This window comes from Mauremys reevesii, linkage group 7, assembly GCF_016161935.1.
Source record: "Mauremys reevesii isolate NIE-2019 linkage group 7, ASM1616193v1, whole genome shotgun sequence".
Lineage (NCBI taxonomy): Eukaryota > Metazoa > Chordata > Testudines > Geoemydidae > Mauremys > Mauremys reevesii.
The window spans coordinates 123,080,807-123,096,368 of NC_052629.1; the positions used below are offsets into that span (position 1 = coordinate 123,080,807).

A 15,562-nucleotide genomic window follows, 5' to 3' on the forward strand; every position below is an offset into this window, starting at 1 on the left:
CTTCCCAGCAGCCAGACCCCTCTCTCTGAAAGCAGAGAGATACTGATGAGCTCCTGGCTCCCAGCCTCTTATATAGGGCCAGCTGAGGCCTGATTAGGGCGTGGCCCAGCTGCAGCTGCTTCCCCAGTCAACCTAGTAGCTTTTTCCCTGCCACAGGCCTCTCCCAGGGCTGTCTTTAAACCCCTCAGGGCAGGAGCGGGTGACTACCCCGCTCAGATAGATTGCCTGAAGGTGCACATGTTATGATGGGTAAGGATGAACTAGAGTATTGTATTATAATGGAAAAACACTATTTCCACATTTAAGATTGGATTTATTTGGAATAATTCAATTTTTTTCTCTGAGTAGGTGAGAGAGTGTTTTAAAGCACTCAATAGGTGGTTTGTTTGTGGAGAAAAAGGCTGAATCTGGTTTGCACCCAGAAGTGTAAGGGGGTTGATAGTCATCGGGCCTGTATGCCAGGTAATATTGGTGTAACTGCGTTACACTGGTACCAAACCAACGTGAAGCCTCTAATCTATAGATTGACACAACTCCATTAAAATCAAAACAAAGACCTCCACTGATCTAAGTGGAAGTTTGATTTGGGGGAAGCTGTTAGATTACATGTGAAGCTTGCAACTCTAACAAAACTGTATTTTGCTTTTAACAGAAGTATGGTAATAAAACCACAGCTGTTCTTCAAGACAGAAAGGAAGTTGGTTGAGAGAGCAGTAGGGCCCAGTTATTATAGTCTTGGATGCTAGTATAAAATGCTAAGTGAAAGTAGTGAGAAGCCAGTGACCAGATGATGTATACTTAGTGCTGTTAGTTTTGTGATCAGGAGCAGAACAATTCTGTATGTTTTAGGAGAGTAATACAGGAGCATGAAGTGCAGTAAGATTTGTTTGCTATTGAGTTATATTTTTAAAGCTTAAAAAAACTACCAACACTAATCACATGTTAATGCCACTGCAGATTGGATACACTTTGCTTTTTACAGAGGAGATGGAGTTAAAAGGTGGACACATGTTTAAACAGTGGTTATTTCCTTCTGCGTATAGACCCCAGCTAAGCTTAATCATCACCATTATGTAGATATTTTTAGCTTTAATAACTCTTAAAATAACAAGGTGTTGAAATTGCAATAGAGGTTTTATTAAGAACTCTGGGTCCATCACTGGGAGTTTTGCTCAAGAAAGGAATTCAGAATCAGGCTCCATTTCTTCTGAGGTGTGATGAGGCATTGGGATTTCGTACAGTTAGTGTCACCTCATGATGCATTGAATACAATGTGATGGATGTGCCAGTATAACTGTAAGTTGTGTCATCTCAGTGATGAATCATGACTGGAAAATTTATTCCTGGGGCAGGGGGAAATCCCAGTAAAACTTCTGTTATGTCATTGAAATGTAAGTATGTCTTTAAAAAGAGAATTTGGTGCTAAAATATTGCCTACTATATGAATGATGTAGAATGATTAATATCTCGTTTCTCACTATGTCTAGAAAATTAAAGATCCTGAGATGCCAGCTTGGTACCACAATCATCTTCCCTGTTCTGGTGTGGTATTTCATTTCTCTTGTATATGTTAATTGTTAATTAGTCACAGTAGTGCAAAGTCTGATAAACAAATTACCCATTCACTGCTTCAATGAAGGACTAATGGATTCTTTTTAATGTACCCTCAGAATGTAGGAATTGCCTTACCGGATCAGATGAGTGATCCATCTAGCCCATTATCCTGTCTCTCTCAGTGGCCAGAAACAGGTCCTTAAAAGGAAGTTACGAGAATCCCCTAAGTGGAGAATTATGGCACAACAGGTCAGTTGATGGCGGTTAGGAAAGAAGATTCCCTCTTAGTGACTGGTTTGTGCCTTGGAAGTGTGAGGGCTTGTATCCTGTCTTTAAAAACAAAAAATATATTCTACCAAATGTAACCGGGGATGCGGTGCATTATCCACAGAACTGTCTAATCCAACTTTGAATCCTACTAAATTGTTGCCGCAATATCCTGTGACAGTGAGTTCCAAGGGTTGCTTATGCACTGTGCGAAAAAGACCACTTTTTAAATGTGATGTCTTTTGGTTTGAGTGATTATCTCCTGGCTCTTGTCCTAAGAGGAAGGGTAAACGGGAGTGCCTGATCTACCTTGTATACAATTCAGGGTTTTATGTACTTCTGTCATGTCCCCTCTTATTCATCTCCCCTGTGAACAGTCTCAGTTTTTAGCATGTTTCTAATCCACAATCATTTTCCTTAATACACTCTTGTGTGGGACTTTGTCAAAGGCTTTATGGAAAATAAACTGTCAACCAGTTCTCCTTCATGTTATTACATCTTGTTCAGAGACATAGCATCTTAATGCAAATGAAATTCCTATCACACCATAATGTATTTTCTGCAGGATTTTTACCGACATGGTAACGTATTGAATAACTGTAGCTGGGTAAATTGATTTACTGCCACAGTAGCATGAATATTGGCCGCATTAGGTACACCAAATATTGCCAGATGCTTTCAACTAATATTTGTTCTGTTTGCCTATTTCCTGCTCTGCTGCTGACAATAGCTACACAGAACAGCCATTTCCCTATCCTGGGGCATCCCTTAATTCCTGAGTTGAAAGCCCAGTATCCAAAAGTGGGCCCAAGGTTATTTCTCATAGGATGGAGAGTGGAACACAGTTCTTCTGGCCCTCTGGAGATGGTCCTAGTAGGACTTTTTGGAGGGATAGTAGAAAAAGAAGTCTAAGGATCAGAATTAGAGATTCCAGAACAAGGGATGGGGCTAGCCTACAGTTCTCTGAAGATCATGGTAGAGGAGGTAGTGGAGGAAGTAAGTTCCTCTGTCTCCATCCAATAAGAGGCTCAAAGTAAGAGAGTGCATAAGTGGACATGGTGTCCCTAGCCTCTGTTTGCAAGAAGCAGGGAATGAGCAACGGGATGGATCACTCGATGATTCCCTCTTCTGTTCATTCCCTCTGGGGCACCTGGCATTGGCCACTGTCGGAAGACAGGATACTGGGCTAGATGGACCTTTGGTCTGACCCAGTATGGTTGCTCTTATGTGAGTAAAAGCCAAGGCCTTCTGGGGGTGGATTGATTTGATCTGAATATTTCAAAAATCAGAAATGTTTACTCATCCCTTCACATTGTGATATCACTTCTTCACCCTGAAGGCTTAGTGGTCAGTAATTTCTAGCATTACCACACTATTTACCACACTATTTATCTAAAGGTGATCAAAAGGTAACAAACATGTTGAACCTATTTTGGAAATAATTTTTAGCAGTTGAACAATTTCATCATATTGGCCTGACTTGTTAAGTCTGTGGGTTGTTCTGTACTTTCAACACACAACTTTCTCATCTAAATTACTGACAAATGATAATATCCTTTGGCAGGAATATTATGGGTTTTTTACCTCCATATGATGGATTTAGATTCTCTAGACAAGCTATATTTGTATGGATATAGGAGCCAAATTTCAGCCCTCACAGTGCTACAGATTTCTGAGCTATTCATGCTAATGCAGATCACACAGTTCACCCTTACTATGAATTGACAAACATCCTGCCTAATGTTTAAAAATTGCTTTGGGTGGTTAGGATTTACAGTCCGTATTTCCTACTGGGCTGCACACTGCGTGCAGCCAGTTACCTCGGATTCAGCCGTGCTCATAACACTTCAAGTTATTTATCCCAAGAAGATTTTTGAATGTACAATTATTCCTTGATTTGATTTTGCAAAATAAGGTGGTTATGTACAAGCCACATGGACTTGGCATGGCTTTCTTAAATACACGCTGGCTTGTTGATTTACACATTTTACATATACATCTTACTGTTGGCATGTGCTGTACTTCCCTATAGAACTCTGCTGTGGGCACATCTGTTCTTTCCTCTCAGAAAACAAATCTTTCTTACCACTTCTTCAGTAGCTCCCTACCAAGGTCTAATTGATTGGCTCCCAGTCTTTGCTATAGAAGGGTTTATCTTATTGGAAATCATTCACTCTTCTAGTTTGTAATACAGGTTACTTAATTCCCCCTTTGTCTGAAAAGGAAAACTATCCTTAATTAAAGTTAAATCTTTAGATGAAGCTTCAAAATTTCTTAAATATGGAATTCCTTTATTGTTTGCTGCTTTTTCTCATTGGGGGAAATAACTTTTTCCCAATGAATTTAAGAACTGATAAGTCTTATCATATTTTGATCCAGGGTAAAAATGAGCCAAATCTGCCAGTGAACAGCAGAATTCCATCTCAGGCAAAATCGTTCATTTGCCCCAAAGAGAAATTTTGCAGTTTTCAAAGAAGTTTTCATCATTTCCACAGCCAGAACATGGTGTTGGGCAGCAACTCTCTTTTGATTTCAGGGGGGAGAGAGGAAAAAAATGTTTTTAAAACAGACACGAATATTTTTGCATTGACCAGTTTTAAAAGCAGTGAGATTTTTATTCCATGGGTCTATCTGTCATTTAAATTTCTTACTCAAGTAAAGGCTCTCAGGGCATATACTGAGTCATTCTGTGTTCGGGACCCCACTGACAGCGGTGGGAGTTCTGTGTATGAAGTAAGGGCAGTCTATAGCCTGTCGTATTCTGTGCCTTCAAGGAACAAAACACTTCTGCCACTTAACATTGCATTTACATATTCGCAGTAGTAAGGGTGATCCAATTGCTTCCCATGATAATTCTTTCATAGCTACAAAACATGGGACTAAGCTGAATAAATGCTTTTATAGCACATTATGGACTGATTGATAACAATAACCCCCCTCCATCTCTGTCCATTTACAAATGACATCTTAAGTAATGTTGCCTCTGTTGTAATGGCATCTGCTTTCACAGACTGATAAGAATGACTGAGACCTTTTAAAATTGCTTTCGGAGGAAACAAAACCTACGCAGTGGTAGTGTAGGAGCATGCTTTGTATTGAAGGGGTAGTGGGAAGAAAGGAGAGGGCTGCAAACATGCGTCTAACTTTATAAGGTCCCAGTTCTGTCAAGACTTGGAAATGTGTTTCAAGTATAGGCTCAAGTCTTTCAGGATCAGCTCCATGAGGGTAAGCCACCATTAGTATAGGCGGCACTGATAGCACACCCTATTGTTAGGGTTGTCCAGGACAGCTCATTATAAAATCCTCTTTTCATTTGCTTATAATTTTGCCAAACTTTAATAGCTCAGGCTGAAGTTTTCCATTCTGGTTATCTGCCTTAGGATGCATTAATTTTTTTTCTCTCATTTCAGCCAAAAAAATTGAATCTGTTTATGAAAACAAAGTTAATGAAAAATCAGTTTTGCCCAGGTTAAAAAACAAGCAAACAAAAAAAATCTGGTGACCTTTTCTGTTGGAAGCTCTAGCATCCACATGTGTTCGACCAGAGATTTGAAATTTAACATGGGGGTTGGGTGGGAGAGAGTGGCCTTTTTGTCCTATGTCTTTTGCTGTCCCTTTGAAATTCAGACCAAATTTAGCCAAGTTTTAAACCTCGGACAAAGTGCAGTTCACACATACTCAGTAGACTTACTAGAACTTCATAGCTACGTTTTCTGATTGTTCAGTCCATAGTGGGCATGCTCCAGCCCAGGGCTGAGCAGAACTTTTCCTGCAGTTTCAGCTCTGGGCTGGGCTGGGAGCTGAACTGTGATATCAGTTGCCTCCCTGTGGGCCCAGGCAGTGCCCAGGGGGAACCTATTTTAGGAGACTAGAGTTAGATCTAGTAGTCAAGGCAGAAGATGGGGACAAGAATCCTGGAGAGGGGAGACTGAGAGTGGAGGCTGGCAGTAGGGGGTAGAGGAGAAACAGATGGAGGGGGAGACTGGGAGCTGGTGGAGAGTGAAACTGAGTGGGACTGGTAGATAGTGAGGGAGAAGGAGTGGGAGACTGAGACTGGATGAGGAGGTGGGGAGAGACTGGGTCTGGCTGGACAAGCAAGTAGGGGTGGGAGAGATTGGGACAGGGAGTTCAGAGGGGTGACACTAGGACTTGCAGAGCAAACAGATTAGAATTGGTATTAGAAGCCCTGAGGAGCAGAGATTGGGATGGGCTAGGTGAGGAGAATGAGACTGGAATGAGGAGCCAGGGTGAGGAAGAGGCAGGAAAGGGACTGGTTGGAGAGGACAAGGCATAAGGGAGCAGGCAGAAGAGTCTGTGCCCACTAGAATCGAATGGAGTCTGGAATGGAATAGAATCCTGTGTCTCCTCATTCCTCTGCTGTCAGCAAATAGCTGTGAAACCCACCGACAGTGTCCCATTCCCTTCTAGTGCTCATCCACGTAGATGGTGACAACCTACTACTGCTACTGTCAGTTACTCTGTTAGCTGAAGATGCAGTCTTCAGTGTGGTGAATCTAAAAGCTTGCGATACTGACTGCAAGGGCTGCAGTAGTGACAAGTGATGAGTGGTGTGTCACTCAATTCCAGGTTCCCCCCCCTAGCGCTCGGCAGTTTGTGTGTCATCTACCTCACCTCACAAAAACAAATGCCAGACCTTTAATAATACTTCCACAGAGTCATCTGAAAAAAAAATCAAGCTGTTTAATGGGTTTGGCTATGAAAGTCACAAAATTATGGAAAATAGGAATATTTATAGACAGGCTTGCCAGTGCATTCGTTAAATAATAATGTAGAATTACAGACAGCAAGGCGGCCTCATTACCACTGCTACAGAATTAAATCAAGCATCCGGTAGAATTTATTTAACCTTTCCACAAAATTGTAGTGAATTGCTTCAGACATGATCAGCAACTCTCTAGACCTGATTTTTATTACCCAGCTCTAAAAGTTAATGGTGAAGTTTGATACATACAACTCACTGGAAATATTATTCTTTAAACAGATGATTGACAAGATTAAGGAAATCAATTAAAAGAACAAATTCACTGCCCCTTCTCTGAGTACATGAGCCACTTATCCTCCCCGTAGGATGGGCCATGAATAAGATAGCCCCCAAATAGCATCTTGCCAAGCAGGAAGGCCATAGTAATTCTCATGGCATAGTGAGGAAAAAGTGAGAAAAGGATGTTTTAATTAAAAATAAGGTGGGGAAAAGAGAACTCCCCCCTCCCCCATAGGAGTATGAGGTACTGGTGCCCCTCTTTTTGCTGGAGAACTTGGCCAAGATTTTTGTAAGGCTTGGATCGGAACTGCAGTTCTCCAGCTGCCAGTTGAGTGGGAAAGAGATGCTGAGTCTTGGAGGAACTTGTAAACATGACTGTTGGCTTCATGTGCTGTGGGGGCTTCACTTCCTACTGCTCCTGCTTGGAAGGGGAAGGCAGAACCGGGACCAGAGTCCATTCAGTGCTGAGCAGAAAGGGGGCAGCCAGGCTCTAAATAACATAGGCAGCTAGCCGACATATTTACAGGATCTCGGAGCCATGCAGAGCTGAACTGGGGAGCCTCGGGATCACAGGACTACAGACCCTTGGAAGTGCTGGCAGTTCCTCAGATCTGCCTCATTCCTTGTTTAAATCTTCTGCTTTGCAGTTCATCTGTTAAGGTGAATGTAAGGACATGAAAGTGCCAGTCTCCCTGATTGATATTTGTGTTGTCATTATTGGTAATGCTTTCTTACTGCCTGCGTTGGCTTGGAAGACAGTGCAGGGTTATCAATGGCCTAGTGAGATCTTCGGTACAATGGTAAAGCCTGCTCTAGATGAGTGGAGTGCCCCAAAGGAGAACTCTGCCTAATGGGAAACGTAGCAAACAAAGGGTTAAAAATTCAGAACTAGAATCCGAACCCAAGACCTCTGATGTACATACAAGGAGTATGTCTAAACTGCAATAACATATCCGTGGCTGGCCCAGGTTGCCTGACGTGGGTGCCCATGTCTTGCACTGAGGGGCTCTACAGTCGCAGTTAGGCATCCGGACTCGGGCTTTGGGACCCACCCGCTCATGGGGGCCCAACGCCCAGGCTCCAGCCCAAGCCCAGACATCTACACTGCAGTTTTATATCCCAGCAGCCCAAGCTCAAGTCAGCTGACCCAGGTCAGCTGTGGGTGTTTTATTGCAGTGTAGACATACCCTACATCTCTGAGGAACTGGTACCTTTGGAAAAGCAATAGGCTTTTAAAACACACCAAGCCTCTGCTTTCACAAAGCTCCATTCTAACGCGGAATTTATTAAAGAATATGTTTTGTCTGCTTCTTGGCTAGCCTGCAAGAGGCAGCCCAGAGAAGCATCTATTCCCATAAACACCATTTGTTATTCCTTTATGATTGGCAGAGGCTGAATATGTCATAATCATTGACTAGGGAATATAAGTCTTGTTTTAGTCTCCCACGATGGCCCAAAATACAATGCACTGCATCTGTGCCAGTGTGTGCCGCTCAGATAAAGCACAGGAGCAGTGAGTGCATTTTGAAACAAATATGTTTACAGCCAGTATTATTGGAGGGAAACTCATCATTGACATAACATAAAGCTTGCCTCTGAGATGTGTCTTATGCAACCCTTTCATCTTTTTAAATCTAGCTTGGTGTTTTCTTTCTTCTGGAGAACAGATGATTGCGTTTAATTTAAAGAATAAGAGTTGGCACACCCAGACGTGCAAATGCAGCAAGATTATAGAGATAAAACGGGGAGTAATTGATCAGTTAAAAGAACTTGCTTTTGTTCATTTTAAGAAAGTAAATGCCACTCACTTAATTTAAGCTTGCAGTCACTGTTACTGTGCCTTTCATTCACTTCTAATGTGCAGGGTTGGCAAAGTTGCACAGTTCTGCTTTAGTAAGGATAACAGCAAGATAGACTTCTATGGTTTTAAAAAACAATCATTTCAGAAAAAAATCTTATCCTTTCAAAATCTCAGAATGCCCGATGCGGTCACTGCCTAATGGGTATGATTTAACAGAAGACTATATGGTACCAAGCCAACTGCATCTTAGAAAACTGAAGTCATGTTGAATCCTAGCCAAATACATTTTTAATTCTTCCATATATCTGGTAACTGAAGAGAAGGCAGTGACATCAGCCTTGCTAATGGCTGTTCCTTTAGCTTATCATTAGCAATGATCATTGGGTCAAATTCATACTTGGTGGAATTCCAGTGACTTGAATGCAGTTACACCAGGGTATATTAGGGCGTGTGTATTTGCAAGGAATACAGACACTGAGCCCCGTGTCATGTCCAGTAAGCCACTTACTGCATCAACAGATGTTTATTCTTGTTGGCCAATGGGAATTTTGTCAATGTTTGTTCCTTCCTTCCCAGAAACACCTGCCCACGTTGTCAAACTTGAATAATTTTCCTAAGACAAAAAGATACATCTATAAAGTGCCCTTTTGCCTCCTTTCCAATTAGTTGCCTGTTCAGGGAGCAGACTGCTTTCCGAGAGCAGCATCACCAGTTTGGGTATATAGTGTAGAAGGGAACACATGCCAGTGGCACAGCTGTTAACTAAAGAGAGAAGCTGATTTCTCTGCTCACAGTGATATCTGTTTTACTGTAATAAACTCTGAACCGGTAACAGACTTATGAGGCTAATTAGATACATTTTACTCATGTTTTATCACAAAATAGAAAATAAAATTATGCAAAGCTCTGAGACAATCTTCCTTGGAGTCATGGTGAGGGAGCACAGAAATTCCTGCCTCTGCCGCATTGACTCACTGCATAGCTTTGAACGAGAGAATTAGCTTCTCTGCGTCAGTTCTCCCAGCTGTAAAATGGTGATAATATTTACTCACTGCCCTGCCCCAACGAACGTCGAGGTTCATTAGCTGAAGATGCATATTATTAGAGAAGTGCCAGCTATAGTATTATTACTCTGGTACTATCTAGTATTTGTGTTTCAGTGATTAACCCCTAGGATGAATAGATGCAGAACAGAGTGATTGTGCTAGAATAATGGCAATACTTAGCTCTTACACAGCATGCCACATCTCTTACTACCTTCATTAATCCTCACATGGAGATGATTGATTACGGGCAGGAGGGGAGAAGGTAGATTCTCTTTCCTGGAGCTCCTCGTTAGTAGCCTGATCCAAAACGCCTTGAACTCTTTAGCCATAATTGTGTTGACTCCGGGCTTTGAATCAGGCCCCAGGACAGGAGGAAGTGTCTCCCAGCATGCTGAGCTCTTCCACACAAGAAGGAAGGATGGATGGGAGAGAAAGTCCCCTCTGCCCCTGGAGCTCTGAGCTACATAAGGGGGAGATTTAATCAGTGTCACCCATGACTTTCCTATAATCCATGCCAGAAGGGAAGTCACAGTATTACTGCTAGTATTGTTGTTAGCAGGAATCCAAGTACTGCAGCTGTTACATGGCGTATGCCCAATGCATGTCTGCTTTGCAAATTTTAAATTGCAGTCAACCAATCAGAAGCTTTGTCACACCTTATTACAATTCCATTAGCTAACTTGAAAGATATCAAATGATGACAAATGAAACATGTAAACATTGACTCAGTGTTGGAAATGGTTTGGAGTGATGGTGAAGGAAGGAGGATGATATGGCAAGGCAAAGTTGCGCTCAATACCTTCAGTCATTGTCATGTTCCCATTACATCTCTGATGTTTAGGGCAGTGATGAAGCTCCTCCACTCCTGTTTGTTGCTGGCAAGTCTTCCAATAGTTCCCCAGCTGTGCCCCAGATTTTTCAGCTCCACTTCAACATCTCTTTGCCTTGTTTTCAGGCAGCCTCATTTTCGCTTGCCTTCAGTTGTCCATCTTAATGCTATTCTGGTGATGGAATCAGTTTCCATCCAAAGCATGTGGCCAATCCATCTCCAGCACCTCCTGGTAATGATGGTGCTCATATCTTCTTGGTGGCACTGTGTGAATAGGTCTTGGTCTGAGATTGTTCTAGGCCAAAAGATATGGAGGTTGTATGGAATTAAGGCAGTTTGGACATGTACTTACTCAGGGGCGGGAAGAGGATAGCTCAGTGGTTTGAGCATTGACCTCCTAAACCCACAGTTATGAGTTCAATCCTTGAGGAGGCCATTTAGGAATCGGAGGCAAAAATCTGTCAGGGGATTGGTCCTGCTTTGAGCAGGGGGTTGGACTAGATGATCTCCTGAGGTCCCTTCCAACCCTGATCATCTATGATTCCCCAGCATTCTGCACTATAAAGTAGTGTTGAAAGTATGCAGCTCTGATAAATCCTGAGCTTGGTTTTGGTGTTTGTATTTTGGTGATTTCCAGACTGTATTTAAGCTCCTGAAGGTGTTCTTGGCTTTATTGATTCTGTTCCGGGTGTCCTGGCTGATGGTGCTGCCCAAGTATGTGAATGTTTCTACATTGGTAAGAACATGATCCTCTATCATAGTGGTGGTGATGAGGCAATATTAAAGGTCATGATATCTGTCTTAATGTGGTTGATTTTCAGTCCAATTTGCTGGCTAAATGTGTTGAGTCGAGTTGTTTTTTCATGTATATGGGGTTGGGTATGTGATAGGAGAGTGAGATCATCTGCGAAGTCCAGGTCTTCAAGGGATGAGAAGAGTCCATTTAATGCCTCTTGACATGTCTTCTGTTGTACGCCACATTACCTAGTCGATGGCAATGCTGAAGAGGATTGCAGACGTGACACACCCCTGATGTACTTCTGTTTTGACTTCAAAACTGAGCTCACTCTGATCAGCACTGCGTGTAAAGTTGGAAAAGAAGCTTTTGATGATGATGATGATGATGATTTTACAGAGAGGGATTCCAAATGCCTGCAGAATGTGCCATAGGCTGGTTCTGCGAATGCTATCAAAAGCCTTAGTTCTCAGGCCGGGACTCCCCTCTCATTTAGCAGCATAGGAAGGACAGAATGGTCCCGACACATCTTGAAGTTGGCAACCCACCCAGATCTAGAATCCACGCCTTCAATGTGCGTTGTCGTGGTTTGAATGTTTAGGGTTCTGTGTAGTTGGAAATGCTGGTGTTCTCTGGAGTGACTTGTGTTATGGATGCTGCAGTGGTGTTTGCTTAGCTGCCGACTTCCTCGTTGTCATGGAATCCCCGGGCGATGCTCTGGAACTGCTCCCCACAAAGCCAGTCAGGACTTTGGGGAGCCTCATCTCCCTTGGAGCAGACTGTCTTCAGGGCAAGAAGCTCACACGGCTTCACCTCCTGGGTCTCTCCTTGGAGCATTCAGCATATGCCCCTCTGTGCGCTTCCCACAGCAAGTCTGCCCAGGCAGGGTCCTGGGGAAGCCAGAGGGTCCTGCACACACCCCCACTTTGCAGTCAGACGTGAGTCTTAGCCAGCCAGTGACAAGAGGTTTATTAGATGACAGGAACACGGTCTAAAACCAGAGCTTGTAGGTACAGAGAACCAGACCCCTCAGCTGGGTCCATTCTAGGGCCCAGCGAGCCAGACAACCCCATCTGCCCTCACTTCCTGTCCCCAGCCAGCTTCCAACTGAAACCCCCTCCAGCCCCTCCTTTCTGGCCTTTGTCTCTTTTCTGGGCCAGGAGGTCACCTGATCTCTTTGTTCACCTTTAGCTATTCCCTTGCAGGGGGGAAGGGCCCCGGCCATTTGTTGCCAGGATACAGAGTGTTGGCCATTTATGCACATGGGAGACTTAGGAAATGCATAGGGGAAACTGAGGCCACCCACACAGTATTCAGAGGAAACATTAAAAACAGTCCCACTTCATCACACTTGTCTCCACCTCCAGTCTGAGCACTGCTTACTAATCACCTGCACGTGGAACACACATTGGCACCAGCACTTGAAAAAGAAATGGAGGTTACTTACTGTAAATGGAAGTTCTTTGACATATGTGGTCCCTGTCTGTATTCCACTATCTGGTCTCTGTCCCCTCTGCTTCGGATCTGGTTAGATTCATGGTAAGAAGTACTGAGGGGCCATCAACGTGCACTGCCTCTTAGGCCCTCGCTCAGGAGCATGTGTGTGGGCCAATGGACACTGCTTGTTAGAATCTCTAGTCTCAGATGCATGGTGCACATGCAAACCCTCCCCTGCATGTGGCATACAGATCGGAACCTCACACGTCCACTTACAGTAAGTAACCTTCATATTTTTATCATTCTACTAAATATCACTATGTATCAATGCCGAGCACTGCTTGAAATGAGTGCTAATCCAAAACCAAGTAGTATAGGACTGGATTGTTTCTAAGATACAATTGATCTCAAAAGCCATGGAAGGCACTTCAGTCGTTGTTTTTTTAAAGATAGTCATAAAAAGAATCACTCAGCCTATTGTTTTAGCTCAGGCACGTTAATACCAGATATCAACCAAGAGTTTGTAATGGCTGTACCAACAGGCTTTTATGGTCTGTAAAGCTGACCTTTCTCTCATGTGTCAAAGGTGACCTGCAAAGGATTTTATTTTTAAAATTAGATTTGTTTTGATGGATAAATAAGACCTCAAAGGCTTTTTTTTGTAAAGGTTTCTCCCCCCTTCTCCTTGGGTGTATTTTTATTTATTTATTTTTAAGCCTTAGAAATATCAGAAATGTCACATCTGGGCTTTCCTGGAGAGCTCCTGGATTTTTTGCAGCATGTATATTGTTCAATCAGTGTATAAGAGCTGAGAGTGCAGCATCTTTAACAAAGGCATACATTCCTGAAAGGAAAATTAGTCCTTAACATCACATCGTAACAAAAAGCAACCAAAAGCTGGGGTTTTTTAAGAACACTCTTGACTAAAAATCCCTTCATTTCCCAAGTGCTTAGCTTTCACTCTCTTGAGTCCAGTGATGTCATCATGGAGCCTTTCAGTGCAGCAAAGACCTGAATTTCTAACATGAAAAACAAGCAAGAAAAAAAAAAAAGAAAAAAACCAAACCTCTCAGGTCTTCTTTTGGCCATCATAAAGAAACAAAAAGAGCCTAAGCCTATATATTTCTCCTTCACGGGTCACCTTTAAGAATTAAAATTAAAAAAAAGTTTGAGGACTGGGAGGAAATAGCTTTGACTTGTGTGTGAATATAACGGAGTGATGTTAGATAGGAAACAGCATTTAAGATCACTTCCCTCGAAGGAGTGTATCCTCAGAGCTGCTCCTTGGTATTTATGGGAGCTAGGAGAGTGAGAGACAAGAATTGTTTCCGATTTTGCAAATTACAGCATCTTGCCTAAATGTCTCATTCTTATTGCCATGTTACCCATCAATATTTTACCATATTCTGTTACTGTCCAGTCTTAGGTTTTCCCTCCTTTTCTATCCCCCTGCAAATGCCATTACGGCACTTCACTTCCTCAGCTGCCATGTGGGAGAAGTAGCCAGGGCAAGGCGTGCTCACCGAGCAGCGTGGACATTGCCCTTCCCTTTAGGGAATGTATCCCCTGTACAGCTCACCATCAGCGGAGTGATGATGATTTTCCTCCTGTCAGGCATTTTCATTCCCTTTCCCTAAAGTTCAAACTGTGATGGGACGAGGACTTGGGCACTATCCTCTTCATGTATGTGGGGAAAGCAGTTAAAGTTTTTGCTCCGCCAATGTTCCACAATGGCTTGTCTGGTGTCGAGAGGCCTTCTTGTGTTGGGGCGATGATGACACCTCTTATGGTGTACTAGCATTTCACACGTAGTAATGCTTCTTTTCTGACTGTGGGGAGGGGGGTGTTACAGTTTTATCAAACACTTTTATAGCTACCGCACAAACACTGAAATATTACTTTATACCATGAGATACAGATATTACAAGTAAGATTATGACATGCAGCATCCTACACGCATTCCATAAAGTCTAAGCATGTTCTTATAACTCTGTCTCTCTTAACAATACTAACACACAGGCGAGCCAGACTGGTTTCCAGCTCTGCTTTCGTCATTGTTCGGTGAAGCCTAGAGGCCTTGGCATGAGCTGGCCCCTGGTCTGTCAGCATCACAGTTATATTAGTTTAACTCCCCATATGCACACTGTAAGAGTGGCCTTTTTCAATTAAGCGTAATCTCCTTCCAAAGTGCTGTAAGCAAAAATAGATAAAGGCACGCTTATTCCAGAATAAGTTTGTCCACATGGGAATTTATACCAGTATAATTATCAGTTTCAATTCACATCTTGGGTTATTCCCCTACTTTTGTATGTAGACAATGTGACAGGTTGGATCACAGAAACCTCCTTGGGAGCTGCCAACTGATGTGCCAAGACTACTTCTACCCCTGCTTTCCCTACCAGCTCGGGACCCCAGCACCCTGTCTTGCTGAGCCAGACACTCCCGTCTGCTCCAACACAGACCCAGGGTCTGAATTACTTGCTCCAAAGCTGCAGACCTAACTGAAAGCAGCTAACAGAAGTGTTCTTATCTCTAACACTCAGATGCCCAACTCCCAGTGGGGTCTAAACCCCAATAAATCCGTTTTACTCTGTATAAAGCTTATACAGGGTAAACTCATAAATTGTTAGCCCTCTGTAACACTGATAGAGAGAGATGCACAGCTGTCCCCTTCCCCCCCCCCCCCCCGGTATTAATACATACTCTGGGTTAATTAATAAGTAAAAGTGATTTTGTTAAATACAAAAAGTAGGATTTAAGTGGTTCCAAGTAGTAACAGACAGAACAAAGTGAAAGCAACAAAGAATCCTGTGGCACCTTATAGACTAACAGACGTTTTGCAGCATGAGCTTTTCTTCGGATGCAAGGGTGAATACCCACTTCTTCGGAT

At 42.9% G+C, this 15,562-nt stretch overlaps 1 protein-coding gene and 2 long non-coding RNA genes across 43 annotated transcripts in view; all 3 read left to right on the plus strand.

The window, feature by feature from the left end:
* FHIT (fragile histidine triad diadenosine triphosphatase) overlaps nucleotides 1–15,562 on the plus strand; it is a 997,853-nt gene that overhangs the window by 499,331 nt on the left and 482,960 nt on the right. The window lies entirely within an intron of this gene.
* Nucleotides 1–15,562, plus strand: part of LOC120368949 — a 279,418-nt gene that overhangs the window by 109,898 nt on the left and 153,958 nt on the right. The gene's annotated exons all lie outside the window — the stretch shown is intronic.
* The window catches only part of LOC120368947, a 74,660-nt gene continuing 60,775 nt past the window's right edge, over nucleotides 1,678–15,562 (plus strand). The window contains exon 1 of the long non-coding RNA XR_005582857.1: nucleotides 1,678–1,803. This is a non-coding gene — a long non-coding RNA (uncharacterized LOC120368947). The remainder of the gene's footprint in view (nucleotides 1,804–15,562) is intronic.